The following is a 17,866-nucleotide window of genomic DNA, read 5'->3' as shown; positions in this document are numbered from 1 at the left end:
TTGTTCTGCTGCATCAAAGGCCAGGAGCTGGGAGGAACAATGGGTCTGCAGGAGCCCTGGGGAACAATGGCTGTACCTGGTCCTGGGAAGAAAGCAAGTACTTGGAAGAACAGAGAGAGCTCCCGGTTCAGCAGCACAATTGGCCTCATCTGGAAATCTCACTTCGGAAATCTACACCTTGGCATGGTCACCCAGAGAAACTGAACTGCAGGGCTGCTGCTGTAGACTGAGCTGAGGGACAACATAGTTCATCAGTGCAATCTTTACTGCATTACTGGGAACTGATGACATTTTTGAGTGTTGAAATAGGATGGAGTAGTGGAGCATGGTGTTTTCCCTGCAAACAGGTGGATAACGTGCTTTGTCTGAAAGGCGTTTTACAGCTTTAAAGCAGCAGGATCTTCCTTGTCACTTCTGCCCCTGAACAGGAAGCCTTTGCTGCTAAGAATAGTGCATACGAGTTGCCTGCTGTGCTCACGGCCACTATGTATTTCAAGGAGAAATTTTGTGGGGTTAAAAGCTGTGGGCATCTTTTCTGGGGCTCTATGGACCTCACAATTTACGTTCACAGGAAAGATTCCCCACTGTTTTGCATTTGGCCAAAGTGAACAAGTGAGATTCTCCATGTGTGACTTGTGCCAGCTCAGATCCTGGGAGGAGTCCACTTCTGATCCCTGAAGTTAGATGATGCAACTCACTGCAGACTGGAGTCTCACTGAATATAAATGGAGATGTGTTATTCTTCCTGACCTCCCATTCTCCTTTTCAGTGCTGTTCTGGGAAGAAAGGAGGATGCTTCTGGATATGGGAGTCATTTCCTCAGAAATGACCCAGTGGATGGGACTGTTGTAGGATTTTTTGGCTGCAGAGTGCACTACTCTTGTGAGCAGTATCATTGCTCTGTGTGAAACTGCTGTGTCTGCCACTCAGACCCTGCTGAGTGACAGGAAGTTTTACCCAGATCTCAGAAAATCAGAGGTTCATTTTGAAAAGTAGAGTCCTTACAGTGCATGAAACCAAATGAGCTGTGCCAAGTGTGGGGCTGAGAATAGCATGGTGATATTTTGGCAAGTGAAAGGCAAAGAACTTTTGACCTCCAGGTTCAGAGTAAATTGTGTAAAGATGAGGTTATTTGGAGTGCGGATCCGTACTGTGTGGTCTGAGCCCGATGCACTGAACTCCAGACCTGGGACAGTGGTTTTTGGGAGTGTCTTGGTGCTCTCCAGAGAGGTGACTGCAACTTCTCCAGAGTTCTGGGCAGCCTTTAAGCTTGCTAGCTTGGAAACTGAAGCATCAGAGCTGCGATCACTCAGGTTTTGTTTGCCAAGGATTCACCCAAAGCCCTGGGCAGCTCTGATTTTTTACCTTACCTAAGGCAAGGAGATTAGATAACAGCTTGGAATGAGAGTAAAGGAAGTCCATGCACATGGAGTATCTTGCTGCCTCAGCTGTTGGTGAGATCATGGGGATGCCTTTTGGGTTAGTATTAGTCCAGGATATTATTCTAAATGGGAGTTAAGCATATCTTGGTTGGATACTTTGCTGGAAAACTTGCAGCTGCATCATTTGGGCATCATCTAGGATTTGGAAGTCTCATGTGCCTGTGCTTTAGAGTTTTAAGGGGAGCAAGACTGTGCAGTGTGATGATTATATACAGGAGAGGTGGGGAGAGGCCTAATGAAGAGACAACTGAATGGCCTGGATCAGTTCTATGAAGAATGCAAAACAAGCCTGGGCCATCTCAGGGTAAGCTGCACTCATGGTGCCTCTTGAACCCATGTCCTGTTATTGTTGGTGTGGAACGTGAGTGTCTGGGCCAATGAAAATAAGGAAGGCAGCTTGACAGACACAGATTTTATCTTTTGAGATTCGTCATGACCTTTCTAGTGTTTAATAAATAAAGTTGACTCAGGAATTGGCAAGTGCCCTATAACATGCAGTCCCGGTGTCGGGACTCGGCAGAATGTTCTGCTTAGCAATGCACTCTGTGAGCTTTGTTTGCCAAGTTCCTATTTTGGAGGTGTGCTGAAGGGCTGAGCAATGGCAGATGCTGAACCTTCTGCAGGCAGGTGCACCGGGCCCGGCCATCTCTGCCCATGCTGATCCAGGCTGGATGAAGGTCATGCTGATGCAAACTTTAATTGCTGGGCAAGAAAAAGAAAAGGAATGCCTTGCAAAGTAAGAATGCTGCTTGCATTGGTGTGAATCCTGGGGCAAGCAGGACTTCCATCCTTTCACATTACTGTATAATCCATCAAGCATTTCAATCAGCACTGAACACAATTGCTTCCTGTATTGCCTTTTGAGCAGCTCTGTCATGCACTCTGGATCCTGCGATATTAAACATCTCCATCATCCAGGGGATGTGGCCAATTTTGCAGGTGACAGGAATGGCAGCTCTGAGGCTTGCCTGCTGCCGGTGAATCCCTGCCAAGCCATCTCCTCTGCTTACTGACTGAGAGCAATCACAGCCGGGTTTTCTGAGCTAACCCTGGTGGCAGAGGCTGAGAAACACAGTGCTTCTTTGGTAACAACTTGGAATCATTTGCTGCTAAACTTGAAGCCATTTTGTGATGGTAACACATCAGACTGAAGTTACTCTGCAGAGCAAAAATGCGCTGGGGAGGTGGAGGTGAGTTTGTGTTCCCCATCCCAGAGAGACCACAGTGGGTTCACAACGATTATGGCTGAGCCAAAGGCAGAGCCTCAAGAGGGGAATGCTCAGCATTGATTGCATGAGTGCTCAGCACCTTAAAGTAAAGGACAACTGGCTGCTTCATTTCTGAGGTGTCTGCCATATGGGAGCAGTCCAGTATTCCAAGTGTTTCCTGCCTTTCTTTATATTCATGCCAAAAGCACTAATAGAAATAGGGTGGAGACAAAAAATCTCAGACCCTCCTGAAGATCATCCTCTTAATTCCAAAAGGATCAAAATGCTAAAGGTTGCATTAGAAAAACAGAAATAGTCTTTTCTCCCACCATTGGTAACTCAATGCCACAACTAAAGCTGAGAGTCAGCTGCTTCTTTTACAGCTGTGTTCTTTCTGAATTCATGAGAAATAGCATTTTGATTTCCTTCCAGAGGAAATATACAGTAATATCCCTGACTTGCACTGAGACCTTCCAATCTGCAGCACTAACCCATGTCACATTCAACTGCAACTGAGTTAAACCCAAGGTCCCCTTTTCCTTATGAACTGAGCCAGTGCTTGGGAATTGAGGCTTTTCACAATAAATCTTTACATCTTGCTTTCTCTAAGCACTTCCTTCCCATGCTGGTTCCTTCCCCTTTTACATTCTCCATTTGCAGGTGATCCAACCTTTCCTGCAGCATGCGAGACCTGGGCAGCACAAGAAGTTTATCTGAGATGCTGGGGCTGTCTGTCTCCTTCCCATGGTTCAGCACTACCCAAGCTTCCAAAAAAAAGTGTAGCAACAACGTTCCTGTAAATGTTCACTGTGTGGCTCTGGGGTATGGCCTGTGCTGTCTGCACGCTAACAGCAGTCTCCGTTTCCCTTGCAGGAGGACCAGCACTTGATCTGGAAGCACCACGTGGGACTTACGATCCTCCCAGGACAATTTTGATGGTTTTCTTCCCATCAGAAGCATGAGGCCGTGCTCTGGGGTCAGGATGTCAGTGACATACTGATGACAAGGAGCACTGAAGCCTGCGTGTGAATCAGGTCTTGGAAGAGGCTGCGCTCCGTTTGCGGCACAGACACTTTCGCTCTCTCAGAAGGGAGGTCCTCCTGCACGTAGCCATGCAGTTGGTGTTTTCCAGGTGGCTGCTGTGCACCGGATGTGTGCCAGTGCTGCAAAACACGTGTCCTTGTTGTGCTTCCTCTAGAGATGCATCTGCTGATGTCAGCTTCCAGGTAAGGCATGCAGGAACCCGCTCCATGTTGGCATCCGTGGCCTTTGCCCTCTCCTGGTCCTAAGGAAGTTAAAAGTGACCTAAGGCAGTTTTTCACTGAGCCGTGGTCAGTGCTGCAGATGGGGAAGCAGTGGCAGTTTTCCAGCAGGTGAGACCCTCCAGGCCAACTAGCCAGACAAGAAAAATAAGCACAGGAAATAGTATCCGTGCAGTCAGATAACTGAGAAACAAGCGGCTGGGAGCAATCCTGCTGTGTGTGTGTCTGGGGGACAGAGCTTGGAGCAAGCAGATGTCACAGGGAAAAGGCCTGGGTGTGGGTGAGTTAGTGCTTGCTCAGGGCAAAAACTGGATGTGACTCTTGTCTTTCTGTCCCAGTATCAGTACTTGTGTCTATGCGCAGGTAGACACTGCTCTGTCTCGCCTGTGAAACCCACTCCTTGTACTCCTGTACTCCTCCTGTTGGCCTCTGCTGTGTGGCGTGTCTGCAGGTCCTGTGTGCTTCTCAGCTTTGTCCCCAGTGGTATTGCTGGGCAGTGTTGTGATGAGGCATCTGCTGCTCCATCCTGTGCTCAGAGAGATGGAGAAGCCACCTGTGGTGCTCGAAATAGCTCTGCCCGGGCAATCCAAGCCAAGTGGTGCTGGTAGAGGGAGGGATTCCCATGCCTCATAAAGAGGCTTTTGTTGGGAGGATCTAAGCTGAGCTCCATGCCTTGCCAGCTGTGGAGAGGAGCAGATGGGTCTGCAGTGTAAAAATAGATGGAAGCAGACTTGTTCTGCCTCTTTTCTTCACCAGCACAGTCCCAGAGGTGCCTGGTCATCTGAACCAGCACAAGGAACTGGGTGCTTTGCAGCTGCTAGTCTGCCTGGAGCCCACTAGCTATTGTCAGAGACAGGAATTTATCTCTGTCCAGTCCCATTCCCTCTACAGCTGCCGTGTGGACAATCTTATTTGCTCACAGCTGCTGGCAGCGTGTTACATCCCATTTCCCTGGAGCAGTGCAAACAGGAGGAGGATGTTTCTATGAGATCCCATGCCCCCGAGCTGCTGTACCCTCAAGAAGCAGGGCATCGTTTTCTGACTGTATCTTCTCAATACACCGAGGCCATGTCAGTGTGCCTTGAGCATTCAGCTCCTCGCTTGGCATCCCCGCTCCATCCCCTCCTGCTAACTGAATAAGGATCACATGGATGCTTCTCAAACGAGCTTTTATAAGGCACTAATTTGATCCATTCAGGGCATCTTCCTGTAACGAATGTTCCTGAGGTAATTGAAGGTGAGGTTGCATGGGTGGGGGAGGAATGTGGCAGGGCTGCTGGCAGAGGTAATTGGAGGAACAGAAGAAAACCCTTTTGTTCCCGTAAATCCAGACTTTGACGTGTCTCTCTGCACTCCTTCCCTACCCAGCTGCTACTTGTGCTGTTTCTTGAAGGTGCCTGCTTTCCTCTGGAAGCAAGGCCTCTGGCCTGGCTCCTTCTGTGACAGTTTCTCTGTGGGGCTGTTCTCCTCCAGCCCAGACCCCCACGCTCTCTTTTAGTGTGGGAGTCAGGAAGCAGCAGCAGCACTGAGCTTTCTCACTTGTGTGCAGCGTTTCCTTCTGCTGACCAGAGGAGCAGAAAAGGGCTGTCTGAAGGGTTTGTTTTCTTCTAAGCAAGACTGCTGGATTTGCAGAGAAGAGGTGATTGCTGTTCCTTCAATGTGGGAAGCACGTGTTGGGGGAAAGGTAACTTCTGAAGCCTTGGGCTGTCAGAACTGCAGACACCATGCTACCAGTGACATGCCAATGAGCAGACTGGGAAGCATCTGCTGTGCATTACAATAACATAAACTTGACATTTCACCCCTGACTATTTCTTTCTTTAGCTCCTTAGAGCTAAAGAAATGTTGGTTACTAACTTGGTTGGAATCGGTTCCCACAGCACCCATCTCTTCTCCAGCAATTGTCAGAAGCCTTTGAGATTCACAGGGAACTGTGTCACACGTGCAGCAGATGGAGGTGTCACAAAACAGGGGTGGGAGGAAGCCTCCAGGATTATCCAGCAGCACAGCAGAGAAGGTGGGACTGAAACCAGTGCTTTCAGGACACAGTCCAGGCCTCACTCCTGTCTCCTCATCCCCAGTGAAACTCTGGAGTCAAACCAGAATGTGAACTGAACTCCTGTTTTGGAATCCATCTCCTGCCTGCACCTAAAGCACTTGGTGTGTGCTGTTAACAGCCAGGCTGTACAGCAGGGGAGCAACCCCCAAAATGTGGCCCTTCTTTAGCCCCGGATTTGGGCATCTCACTCAGTGTAAGAACTCAGCAGCCTTTGTACTGACTGATGTCATTTCTAATTTCTCTTTGGTTGTTTAACTCTAGCAGGTTTAAGTCTGGTGCTGAAGATGGAGGACAGAGAGCAGAGAGAGCTCCCTCTGCTGTCTGTGGGACTTCAGGCTCCAACTAATTTGGTCCACATTTCCCTTTGGTGGAAAGCTCCGGGTAAAGCAGATTGTTCTGCTTTCTTCTTGGGCCATTCACCTAAGGCAGATTTTCCCCACAATGATGGAAACTCAGCTGTCTTCACCAGGACGCTTCTTCAGAGACGACTTTGACACAGCATCAAGGCTGAAGCCCTTGGGGAGATGCTAAGAAATCAGGTAGGAATGTGGCAACTACGAAGGATTTTTTCAAAGCAAATATGCAACCTATATTTCAAAGCAAATATGTAACCTAAGAGCAAAAATGGCTCTTAGGTTGCATATAAAAAAAAAAAAAAAAAAAAAACCTCCACATGCTGGGTTTATGAAGGCTACTAGCCCAGGTCCCTCTTTGTTCTGCTGTAGACTGAAAATGTTTTGGTTAGTTGAACCAGATGGTTCCTTGCCAGAGCACAAACAGAAGGCGGAGTGGGTGGCAACTCTTCTCAGCCTTGGGCTAGTCCCTGTGGCCTCTTGCTTCGTGTTTGTGAAGTCTCTTTTTCCTTTTGGAGAGTCATACCTCTCATTTGTGTTACAGTGTCTTTCCCTCCATTCTCTCTCTCTGCAGGCTGCATTTTGGAATTGTGTTCAGGAAGACCTTCCTGTGTTTCTCAGCAGCAGCATAATCAATGCTTTGTTATGATGTTTCAGCTAGGTGTCCCTGAAGGGTGAGCAGCTCTGGTCAATAAAAACAGGACTTTCTTGCTCTCACTACTGTTTTTCTTCACCCCAGCTAAGCTGCTAACATGTCCCAGCATGCACAAGATAACAGAGGCTTGATAAACCCAAAGGGCTCCTTGTTAAACAAGGTAAGTCATTCTAAGAGGCCTGGCATTAGACTGTTTTCAATGCTTCTCTCTGTTATTTGTCATGAGTTGAACAGCGAGTCGATGTGTCAGAACAGCCTACAGCATGACAGGAAAATGCTGTGCTACAGTTCTGTGCAAAGGCCCAGCATCAGCCACTGTGGTGCTTCCTGTGTTAGATTGGTGCTGAACCATCAAAGAGACATTTTCCATAGGTTAAACTGAGCTCTCTGCATACAAGAAAGGAAATGATCTCCTTAAATGTGTCTTGCTCTGGCCCTTACTATGCTAGCAGCTGTGCACGTTGAACGAACCGAAAGAGAATGCAGTATGAAAAAAAAATAATTGAATTAGCCATAAAAATAAGACAAAGGAGTAACAGAAACAATAAGCATCAATGTAACAATGAGTCTGAGTTTATCCAGACCACATGGAAGCTGTGGATTTTGAGCAGGCAGCTGAAAGACAAAATGTCAGTCATTTCAGTTTTGAGTGTATGAAAGTAGCTGAGGGCATACATAGAGGGTGAGTACATATGGGTGAATCAAGTTCAATCGCAGGCGAACCAGAACAGGAGGAAAAAATGGGATGAGAAAATCTAAAATGGGATGGGCTTGATTGCCTGGGATGTGAATATTTTGCCTCTAATGCATGAGGAGATGGAAAGGTGAACAAAGGCTACAGGCATACTAATTATTTGCAAATTGTAGCATGTCATCTTTCCCTCTGCCCAATTTGAACCATTATTGGTTGAAAGCAGCAATACATGTACATGCTACATTCATCCATCTTCATGATAGCTGGGTTAAATTGCACAATCATTATGAAGAGCATTTGCAGGCAATCCTGATTGCTCCCCTCAGCCTCTGTCCACTAATCTGTGGCTCCAGGGTCTTGCCTCTAACATTTTGAAACTGTGGTCAATCAGTTTTTTTTTTTCAAAAGAGATCAAATAATGTTGCTGATGCTCTCACTTTTTTATTCCATCACTTTGCTAAATCATTGTTTTTGCACATAAACATTCTTCTAAAACTGGTAATTCAAGATCTTGCGACTCAACACGACCAGAGAATGGTTCTTTGTACCTGTAAGAAGGGAGGAATCTTTTTGCTAAGATTTTGCTTCTAGCTGTGGGGAGAGCTTCTGAACCAAAGCCTGCAGCTTTGTGTGCACAAAGCTCTCCAGGTACTTTGGTGCTGGTTTCTAAAGAGTGCTTGCTTACAATGGAAAATTACGCTGCATTAGAAGGAAGCTTTGAAGAACTGTAGTAGTTAACATGAAATTAAACACACAGCGTGAACAGGAAGAGCAGAGATAGCATGAACCAGCAGATGTGACAATTAGGGCATTGTGTTTTTGTACAAGGAATGCAAGGGCTGAGTGAATCTCAGAAGTGTTGCAATTCCTGAGGACCACAATCCGAACTCGATGTTGGTTTGCAGTGCTGAGCAGCCCTTTGGTATAATTGCTTCTTCCCTCCCAAAGCCCAAACATCTGGATTTATAGTGACAATAGCAATCCAGCGAGGAAGGAAATGAAAATACCCCAGTGTATTAGCAAGGAGGCTGGGCATGATCAGAGCCACAGCACACTTTGAGAGACATTCTGGCATCCCATAACAACTGCCCAACCCACAGTAGCAGCACCAATGCTGCTTTCCTCTGCTACTCTCAATGACAGCTTCTCGGCAAAAAGATCTTTAAAAGTCCCTCTGCTATTATCTGTAAAACATGATCCACTAGCCACTCCCAATGTACTAATATTAACCTCTTCCACATTGCCCTGATGTCAATTTATTCATTCACTTTCTATGTTTTAGTTGCATGTCTGTTAATCTTTACCTATGGCAGCATACCTCCCTATGGAGAACATATGGCCCTTATGTTAAAAGACCATAAAAAACTATATCTAGAGAGGATACAGTAGTAACAGAAAGAAATTCTATCTTTCTGGGACATTTCTGGATTTTTGGAGAATAAATGTGCATGTCTGCATCTCTGCTTGAAGCACCTGTTGCTCTTCTGATGAGCAAGAGTGAGGAGATGGATGAGTACGTAACCATTATGTGTCTTCCTTGATTTTCTGATTAACATAGGAGGAGGGTGCTGTGTTAGAGAGGCTTCTGAAGGTACAATTTGGCTTGATACAGTTCTTTGTTTTGTTTTTTTATTATTCAGTACCTGGAGCTGAGCTGATGCTAGTAGTTGCCATAATGCTGGGACCAAGAGGAAATGAACTGTGTCAGCATGTTTGTGAGTGACTAACTACTGTTTCCCATGGAACAGAAGATCTAAGAGGTGAGTAAATAGGCAGTAAAACATGGGTATGAAGCCTTTGCAAGCTCCTTTCTGCTCTGGAGAATGAATCAAGTCTAATATATGTAGGGGGAAAATGTTGTAGCATTGCCTTTTGACAAGTAGTGCCTTTTTTCTGCCACAATCAGAAAAGAAAAAAAAAAAGGCTCCTTTATTGTCACCAATGGCTATGATTAACCTTTCTGATCAGCAATATTGGATTTGTCATGCTAGTGTTTGCTGTGGTTTATGGGGCAATGTGTTATCTTAGCTCTTGATATATGCATACCCCAGTTATCCTTCACACACCTGTGCTACTCCTTCATTCCCTGTTCTCCTCTTTCTTCCCTCTATCAAGAGACTACATATTGCTAATGATCTGTCCAGGAAACGTGTTACATTTCTCTTCTGTTCATGTGTCTGTGGGAGTGTTCATTGCCTCACCAGTTACTTCTGAGATCCTGTGAAAAAGTATGGTGTGGGGTAACTGGAAATCTCCAGGCACACAAATGAAGAGGGATATGTGTTGTTTCCAAAATACATTTCTTGCTAGGATGTAAAAAGGAGAAAGTTCCCTTGTTCAGAGTCTTTTTCACCCAAAGCTGTATCTTGGAGAGGAGAGAAGCAAGAGATAGTGTTCATGCCACTGCCAGTGATTTTAAGCGTTCCCACAGGTCATCCTACATATTTTTGATGTGGGCACATTTATGTGTTGGTTGGTTGCCTCCATTCCCATTGGTGCTTGCTCTCTGCTTTATCTCACTTCCTTAGTGCCTTCCTACTCCTATCAAACTTTAAAATGGCATTTTTTGACTAATCCTTGCTGACACTAATGGTCTTAATCATAGCTTGTGTAGAGGTTGGGAAGTGTTCTTCAAGCAAGGAATGTTCAGTCCTAGAGGTCATGGAAACCAGCCAGGAATTTTTGCTCTCCCATTCCCAGAGGCATGAAGAGCCTGCAGAAGAAAACTTGAAGGTGACCGTTTCCTTAGCTGAAATGTCACTGACCAGAATTTGAGATGTTATCCATTTTGAGAGAGCAGTTTGGGAAATGAGTGCTGTCTTGACGGAAGAGAAGTGATGGTTTCAAGTGAGAGTCCAATAACATAATATAGAAAAGTGTCATTTGAAAAAAGAAATCATCAGACATTGTCTTTTCAAAAGTTCAGAGCTTTTGTTTTTTCCTTCATTTGATACGTGTATGGAGCTTGTTTGTTGAGAGAGCTGGATGTTGAATGCCCAGGAATCATTTCTTGCATATATGAACACAAAGTGTCAGAATGGGCTAAAAAGTCATCTGATCACTGAGGATAGTGCCTTATTCTGAAGGAGAAAAGAGGTGACAGTGGGACTAAAGTTCTCTCTTTCATATAAGAATGATATCTTAACAGCACTCATGAGAGGAAGGACATGTTCAACCTAATAGGATAATGGAATAATATGTTGAATATATCGGCTTTGACACAGACCAGCTGGTGGCTGTAGACACAAATAATCTAAGGAAAACAAATTTTGAAATATTTCAGGAAACAGCTCTACGCATGCAGTGCACTGTGTGTGGGGTGACTTCTGTGTACAAGAAAAAAGATAAAATCCCCTTTTTGTTTGTGGGAGGAGTGTCCCACTCATTCCAGGAAAAGAATAAATTCCATTTTTAATGATACTTGGGACTATAAATTCACTACAGTCTTTTTCTCTGGACTCACAGAATTCTCTGTGAGGCTGGACCAAAGGTCCTGTATGGAGTCTAGTTGGTAAGCCAAAAAAAAAAAAAAAACCCAACAAACAAAAACAACCTAAAACCAAACAAAAAGCTCTTCTAGAGCTACTATTAGAAATTTCCTTAGAAATTACTGGCACACTAGTTTTTGCTCAGCAGGAAAGCTATGTCTACCAGTAAATCCTCTGCACTCTCTTCCTTTCCTTTTTTCTCTTTCCATTAGCTTTTGTGTTTCTAGTTTCCAGTATCCCTAGACTGCTGTCTAACAATGAAATAGTTAGCGTGCACTTTTTATTTTATTTTTCCTTCATAAAGCCTCAAAAGAGTTTTGCAGCCCAGTGAGATACTTAGGTGGAACATAACTGCTCTTCTCAGACCTTTCATTTCAGGTTCTTCACAGACTTCAGGAGATACTATTTCAGCTGCTCTGTTCTGTTCATGGGTGGATTATTTTATTTGAAACTATGAAAGATAGAAATGCACTTTTATTCCTAAATGAAAGCTCAGATCCTGAACTGGAGTGCATCAAGCAAACCACAGACAGTTGGTGGATGGATGCATTAGCATACAGATAGTATGTTTTGTATGCTTCTCTCAGTGCCTCTCTTGGGTGAAGAGTTGTGTATTATCTTCAGGCAATGTGTAAGTTCTGTACTTACAACCCAGCTGGCCAATTTTCAGGGTTTTATGTGACATTCATAGGTTATGCCTCCAGGTTCACCCTTCTGTGGCTAAGAACATAATGACTTGAAAGGCAGCAGCAATACAAGCTGCAGAAGGGTCTTTGAAAAATGCTGAAGTTGCCTCAATGTCTTGAAGAGGCCAGTCAACCCTCATGTTGGTCCCTGCAGATTTTCTCCGCCTCTTTCTTTCTCTCATTATTATTTTTTTCAATGCAATTTTTAGCTCATGCCATTACGTGTATGTGTTTGGGCAGAGGGATAGAGGAATGTGCTACACTCTTCATAAAAGCATCTTCCTTCTTCCTCATTTGCCAGCAGCGTGTCAGCAGCAAGTATCGCTTTCTTTTGAAAGAATGGCTTGGTAAAAGGTACACTAATGAGATATACTCCATTGAAGAGTTATTTCTGGCACAGACAGAGCTGGAAGGAAGTCAGCATTACACACACACACTCTTTGGCCTGGGAAGGTCTGAGAACCCTTTAAGTACTTGGCTCAGAAATGGCTCTCTTCCTTTTGTCTAGGAGATTTTTCTTTCCTGTTAAGTTAATTAAGCTTCTGTTTTGTCTTCCTCATGCCCTTTTGCCAACATCTAGCTATTTCATGAGGAGGCTGGTTCAATAACCATCATTTACAGTGTCAAGCTTAGGTTACTACTGTTTTTCTGCCAAATGCAGCTGCAACTATCTTCCCAATTTCACATGTTGCTGTGAGCCAGAGATACTGGCCTTCCTTACACAAATGTGCCATTGAGGCCTCACAATCTCCCCTCCATGAGCTGCCCTTAAAAGTTGTCATGCTTGTCATCTTCCCACTTCTCTGAAGAAAGTACTTATTTACACTGGGCAACTGATTTGGATTGCAGTAAAGTTAGCAGTTCAAGTGGAATATTACTTCTGATTAGCACTATGTATGTATTGTGGATTCCCATTGTGGAACAAGAGGCTGTTTACTTGGAAGTAAATTTCAAAGTAGATCAAGTTATTCTGAAGCAGAAGTTTGCAAACTGAGTGTCAATGTATGACCGTGTACATAAAGCTTCTGAATGCCTAAAATCTTGAGTTTGGGTTCCTGTCTGATGGGGGGTGTGCATCAACTCATGGTACAAATTCAGCTGAAGCCACTTTTCCCACTTTTTATTGACTGCTGGAAGAATATTCAGTGTCTATTCTAGAATTTCCCCATTAAGCATCTGGTTCAGTGGGCAAGTTGAACAAATTTCCTTGTTGAGTTCATTTGAACAGCATCAAACCCAAGCCCACACAATTAAAAGTACTGAGTCATTTGGCCAAACTTTTAGCCAGAGCTGCTTGCCTATAGAGTTAGGGCTTTGAGGCCATCTAATAACAATTTACATTCTTATTCCTGAAATTCTTTTCAGTGATTTTTTTTTTTTTTCTCAAGGGCAGTATAAGTCTCTGTATTCCACATTTGTTTTGACCTTGCATGGCTCTGAGATGAATATTTGAGTTTACTTTCCATTCACCCCCTTTGTAGACAACTAAATGACTGAAGATTGTTCTTTTCATGTTTTCAAAGTTCCTACTGTTTTCTGTATGGTATTCCTATCAGCCCTATTGAACACTTTCCGAAGTGTACAGAGTTCACATACAGCCTCCACTCAGAATGCAACTCCTTGGGGATTTTCAGGTTGGCCGTGCAGTAGATTCAAATTCATCTTTTTCAAAAGCTGATTATTTGATCCTAATGTAGATGACTGCTCATTCCATTCTCTATCAGTATTCCTGCTGAGGAGCTTGCAGTGTAAAACATCAAGTTCCAGGCCCTGCTTCGTCTCCCCAGCTCTTTTACACTACGAAACAACGAATTTCTGTAAGAATTTAGACAAAGATTCTTCTACTATGAGGGGAGTGGCATCTTCCTCTTCCCAGATTATACCTAAAATTCATTCATTTTGTTGTAGACTACTACCCGCTTTGATGAAGGATTAGAGCTCTCTATTTATAGTAGGTGCTTAAAGACCGGGCTTCCTGCACCAGTGGAAAACAAATGCACCAGATTTTATTCTTTTGTTCTTTTAATAAACTGTCCGTGAGATTCTTCCCCTCCCCTCCTTTCCTGCTGGTTTACTTGCATTCTTACATGTTCAGTGTTTTTCTCCTCTGTCTTTGTTCCAGTTTATCAGCAATTTACACACAGTTGTTTCCCAGACTCTGTGATTTCAACAGCAAAAATAACACTGACCTTTTGAGCCCATGAGCAATCTTGATGGTGACAATTTAGCAGAAAGTTACAGTAATGAACGAGAGCGCTGCTCTTAAATGTTAGGTCATTAAATATGTTTCATGAGTGTTTGTTATCTCTTTGATGCACTTCCTGTGTGCCAGGGAGACAAACAGATCACAGGGTAGAATGAAATTTTTTCATTAGCCAACGTGGTCAATTTGTGATTCTTTTCTAGTTTACAGATGCATTTCCAGGTGTGATTTAGTCAAAGCAAGCAAGCGTTTCTTGATAAAAAGACAATAGTGCTAACAACAGATCTCTTCCAAACTCTGGTTAACTCTGTGATAACTGTGAGCTGATCTTTTCTTGTTGAATCAAAGTGAGGGAGGCAAGCAAAGTGACTGCAAACCTACATTTTGCCCCCCAGACAAGGGGTTGGTTAGGGACTCCTTTGGTCCCTGGCATGCCAGAGTGCAGACAAAACGTATTGTCAACACTGAACTTCCTCCATTCTTTAGCAACTTCCCCTCAACCAGCTTTCAGAATGGCAGGAAGCCAGGAGCAGATGATGAGGCCAACTATATGAGGGTTATAATTTGGCTCTCCTGCTCCATAGGTGACTGTACCTGTGGTTTTGTTAGTCCATGGGAAAGGTGGGAGAATCCAAATGTAGACCCTAATTTTTTGTCCATATCAAAATCCATATCTCCATTTTGAATTAAATATGCATGCAGGCCCATTTCTAAAACTGATAAGAGAGCTTCTAAAGATTTAAGTAGAATTAGTAAAAGATTTCTTTATGTGTGGGCACTGTAAAGTTCCCCCAGCCCCATTATCCCCCAGCAAAACAAAAGGCAAAACCAAAAATTAGCAGTAGCAAGAAATTCTGGTACATGAGTGACTTCAGAACAAAGAATTCTGATTTTCCTACATTGCAACACCCCTGCATCTTGTCTGTATCTGTGTATAACCCAAAGCAGGGCAGCAAGGAAGTTTACCGACTGCCTTCCTTCCTTTAGCTGTGTATTAAGTAGCATGAAACTCATCCTATATTTTAGGTTTCCTTTCTTACAACCTTACTACCCTCTTTGGCCTGTTACTTGCATTTGAAATGTTCTGAATCACTTACCTCTGAAGATAACTGCTTTCTATCTCTATATAAACCAAAGGGATCTGTGTTTGAGGAGAAGCAACATAAAGATCTTTTTTGCAGTACAACTCGGTAGTTTATTTTGTGATCACGAGGAAAGGAACATGTAGAAGGTCATTTCAAAGAATGTTGCAGTGTCTAGAAAGCAAGTTTAGACAGGCCATCAATATCATGTGGCCTTGCAGGACATGGCTGGATCCACGTCCACCTAAATCCCTTGGTAGGTGTTGCTAACAAACAGCATGACCCCATGCACGGGCTGAGACAGATTGTCCCCGTATTGCATTTGGGACACAATTTATTTATTTCGCTACCCTGGGGAGCTTTGTGTCAGCCATTTAAAGGAATGGCAGCAGAAGAAAGTGTCTGGAAACATGATTTGCATGATATTAGCAGAGTTTGTAAAAAGCTGAGCGCTTCAGAGAGAGTGTATGTACATATTACAAACTTAGAGAGGAAATTGTTTCTCAGTCCTGCCCGCTAGCTCTGATATGTGATGTGTTTAGCCTCTACTCCTATCTTGGGCTACAGTGGAGACACTTTGTTTGTTTAAGTCTTTTCTTGGGTCTTTCCCAGCTTTAGCCTGAACTTTAGATACTTGGCTCTTAAACTCATCCTCCAGAGTGCTTCTGACTAATGCCAGGGTGCTACTGTGGGGTTTTACAGGAACTTTTGGGAGCAGTCTTACGGCACAGAGCATATGATCCAGGGTTATCAAACCCAGTTTTAACTTTGAGATGGTAACTGCTGCACAGGGCTCCATCACAGAAGCACAGACAAACTGCTTTCTGTGCACATTACACCCGTGTGGTCCTGAAATCTTTGCCTGACTTTGTGGACCACCCTGAGGGCAATAGAGATGAAGTGTTTTGTAGGAATTTTCCCATATTTAAAAAAATGTTTCTGATCCTTAAAATGTGTTTTCCTCCAAACCAATTATTCATAGGCTGACTTCATGCTAAAAGGTTCGGCTTTGTTTTTTTGCAAAATAATTCCTTGGTCCTGTTAATGCAGCACTGAGAAGTAGTTTAAATACAGAGATTTGAAGAAGTCAACACCAGAATTGAGCTCCGGATTCAAGCATCATACTTAGCAGATAATTGCAATGACCAAGGTGGAACGCTCAGATTTAGATCCAAGCTCTCTAATATGCTTTGTCTGGGATACGGAAAGCATCTTCCTTTATTAGGTTACTTTCCTGATGAACATTAACATTTCATGCTTTGAAGGTTTATTGTGTTGGCTGGAATTATACCTTTATATACACGTAGTCCCTATGGAATAGCCTGGTCTCCTTTCATCGTTATTAGTAATTCTAGGCTTGTCATTTCCTGTTCACGCAGTCTGGACTTGGCTGTGTTGTTGCAGGATGGTTGATACGGTGCACAGGAAATGTACTGTTTCTTCAGAACTCAACTGTTCATGAGTATTCTTTTCAGGGGCTTCAGTTTTATTGCCCCGAAGTCCATTTCCTACATGTAGCACGCTTTAACAAATTACAAACAAACAAGTCAGTGAAAGTTCACACTAAGAATAGAAGCTGGAAGAGAAAAGTTCAGTTATGTGACCTTCTTCAGGAGCTGGATACAAAATAGACCTGCTGTTTTTTCTTTTAATTTGCAGTCCAGGCTGAAAAGAATTTGAAAAGTTCCCAAAGAAACCCAAGCCCTTCTGTTTGTTTCTACGAATCTCCAGAAATGCTTTATTTGTTAGTTGACATCCTGAGTATGCTGATAGGGAAATAAACTTAATTTGGTTTCCTAATTTCCCTGAATTTTTGCATTGCTATCTCATTCGGTAATGTTTAAAGACCTGCCAGCCACGAAGAGATGTTACTGATATATACCCTTAAAATTGCCTGTTAAAGCAAATGAGGATCATCAGATGGAATACACCACGTAACTGTCAGTCACTGCTTATTATTGCTCTGTAGAAGTATGTTTGGGACTGGAAAGTGATCACTAAGAAGAGGTTTGCAGGACCTTGGTAACAAAAACAGACACAAGTGCTACACCAATGACTACAGGACAAATACCAACATAACTAACTAGTTATCCAGGCTTTTTTAAACATCCTTCCTTTCAAATGATGGCATTTCTTCTCTTTCGCATTCACTGCTTTTGTTATGTAATGTGCTGTTGCCCTTAATTTTAGCTGATCTTGGAAATGCCCCCAAGACTGAAGGGCTCTCCTTAAGGCCTTCTGCCTCAAGGGGCCCCATCACAGCAGCGGTGTGATGCCCTGTGCACCATGAGCATCGCTGCGCTGTTTGGGTTAAAAAAGGCACAGTCACATCTCAGAATGCCGTGATGACACCTGACTGTTCCTGTGCACTTTCTGTTTAAAGTTAAATATTAGACACTCTCTCCATGCTATTCTTTTTTTGGCCTAAAGGGCTTAATATTTAACCGAGAACAGCAAACAGCTGTAGATGTGAAGTGCTGAACGTTGTTATATCCTCTAGGAGATTCAAAAAGCAGTGCTTAAAATCAGTGTGATGTGTCTAGATGTGTGTGGCCCATTCCTGGGCTTGGTAGCTATTATTTTCAATCAATGAAGCGCCGATATTCCGAATTTCAGTAACATTTTGAAGGAGATGCAATGGCCAGTGCTGCAGAGACCATGAGTAGAAGCAGGGTGGCTGTGGGGTGCATGCAGTTTCTCTTCAGGTGTTCTTTTCTTTTCTTAGATCCAGGCC

The sequence above is a fragment of the Meleagris gallopavo genome, chromosome 17, assembly GCF_905368555.1.
Source record: "Meleagris gallopavo chromosome 17, MGAL_WU_HG_1.1, whole genome shotgun sequence".
Lineage (NCBI taxonomy): Eukaryota > Metazoa > Chordata > Aves > Galliformes > Phasianidae > Meleagris > Meleagris gallopavo.
This window is presented reverse-complemented; position numbering follows the sequence as displayed.